Source organism: Trichomycterus rosablanca, chromosome 2, assembly GCF_030014385.1.
Source record: "Trichomycterus rosablanca isolate fTriRos1 chromosome 2, fTriRos1.hap1, whole genome shotgun sequence".
NCBI classification, from domain to species: Eukaryota; Metazoa; Chordata; class Actinopteri; order Siluriformes; family Trichomycteridae; genus Trichomycterus; species Trichomycterus rosablanca.
Window position 1 is genome coordinate 26,035,291 of NC_085989.1, and position 2,081 is coordinate 26,037,371.

Consider the following 2,081-nt stretch of genomic DNA (forward strand, 5'->3'; position numbering starts at 1 on the left):
CATGTTTGTTTTTATTTCAGTGTGATTTATATTTGTTTGTTTTTCTTTCTGCCAAAAATGTTGGTTTTAAATGCACATCAGATGATTGTTTAGATTATTTAGCAGTTAACCTTTCCAGCTTAATGTTACACATACCATCATAGTAGCCAACTAGCCTGCTTGCTGTGTTAAAACTGACCTGTCACATCCCTACCTTAATGTAAAAATAGAAACGTGACTCTTTGCCTCTTAATTAGTACCATGATTAAATCATAGATTATTTATCATCAGTATGTTTACCATGTGGGTAATCTTGAATGTATTTATTTTTCACTAACTGTTTAATCCTGGTCAGGGATTTGTGTTGCCTAGAAAGTGCACCCAAGACAAAAATGCTTTATTCATTTAACTGTAGTCTCTAGTCGACTGCAGGGCAGTTCATACTCCTCCTGTATCTGATTTTGCACATTTTTGGGAAGACTGTGCAGTACCTAGAGGGAAACCCCACATGGTCATGGGGGTAGTTCAAAACCTGCCCATACTCCTGTTGCTATTTATCACTACCAGCTGTGCTACTTTGCCACTCTGACATAATTTGCAACACAGTTGAACTTGATGCACAACAGATGTCACCAGCTTCAACTGTGAAGTCAACAGATGTAGTCGGTCTCAATGAACTTATTGTTTTAACAAGGAAGTGTGTTCTGGTCATCCATCATCGGAGAAAAAGGAGAATTGCAGGAATACTTTTACATATTTGGGATTTAGCAGACACTTTTATCCAAAGTGACTTACAGTACTGTGACGGTTTACTGTTTAATTAAGGGCCAAACAGTGGCAACCTGGTAGTGGTGGGGTTTTAACCAGTGGTCTTTTGATTACTAGTCCAGTGCCTTAACCGCTAGGCTACAACTGCCCATATATATATATACAGGATGACGTTTAGCTTCCAAACTATGAATTAAATAACCCTATTTGAAAGGCCAGATTAGGATTTGGCTCTTTGTCACTGTAACTTGGACGTATTGCCTGGTTAAAACTCCAACACAAAAGTGCATTCTTCAGTATGTTTGAGTTTTCTAAGGATTGACGAAGTGCTGGAGGAGGGTTGGGTGTAGTACAACTTAAAAATTTTAATAACTGGAATTGGAAATGACAATTGGACGAATTAAAAAAGAAATTCATAATATAAACTAAAATCGTATCACCAATGTATAACAACATTTACAATGTGTTCTGCTTGCTTTTTAGTACATTTTAAATAGTATATGTTTTAATAATTATAAAACATGGTATTAATAGGTGTGGGTTTAAAATGGGGGTCAGGCGACATTTCGGGGTTTTTTTCATGAACTCTACCTTGCTATAAAGAACCGATTCATTGCTGTTCCGAAATGAGTCTTCGCATAAGTTGCGAAATAAAAAATTTATAAAAGCGCAATAACATGAATTCGAGATTGTGGACATTTATTCCGCACAGTGATGTTTAAGTTTTTTTTTTCGAAACAAAGAAAAACAAAAACCATTAAATTCCCCCATTAAAACATAAACTACTGTAAGTCCCCCAAAAAACATAGTAATATATACTGTATGTCTTTTAGAAGTGTAAAGGTTTAGGTTAAAGTACATTAAAAATACGAATATTGTGTTATAAATCATATTAAATATTAAAACGTTTGCAAACATGCTGCTATTTTAAAAATAGTTTACATCTGTTAACTGTAATCTGTTAAGGGTTTAGGCATGGGCGGATCTACCGGGGTGGCATAGGGTGGCAAATGCCACCCTAAAAGAAAGCCTTGCCACCCCTGCTGCCACCCCAGTTGGCAGCAACGAATAAAACAAAAGTTATGGCCAATTTGACATTTACGAGCGCGAATCTCCAATGTCCGACTGCAGTGAACGTAGCACGAGATAACGTCAGAGCTGCGCGAAGCGTCAGAGTAGCGCAAAGCGAGGGAGCCAGGAGACACGGGAGGAAAAAGGTAAAAACTGATTAACTATCTATCAAGAAATGAAATTATAATGAAAGCACAGTGCTAGTATAGTCGCAATGCTGATTTTGAGATGATAAAAATCAGGTTGAAGAATGTTATTTCGCT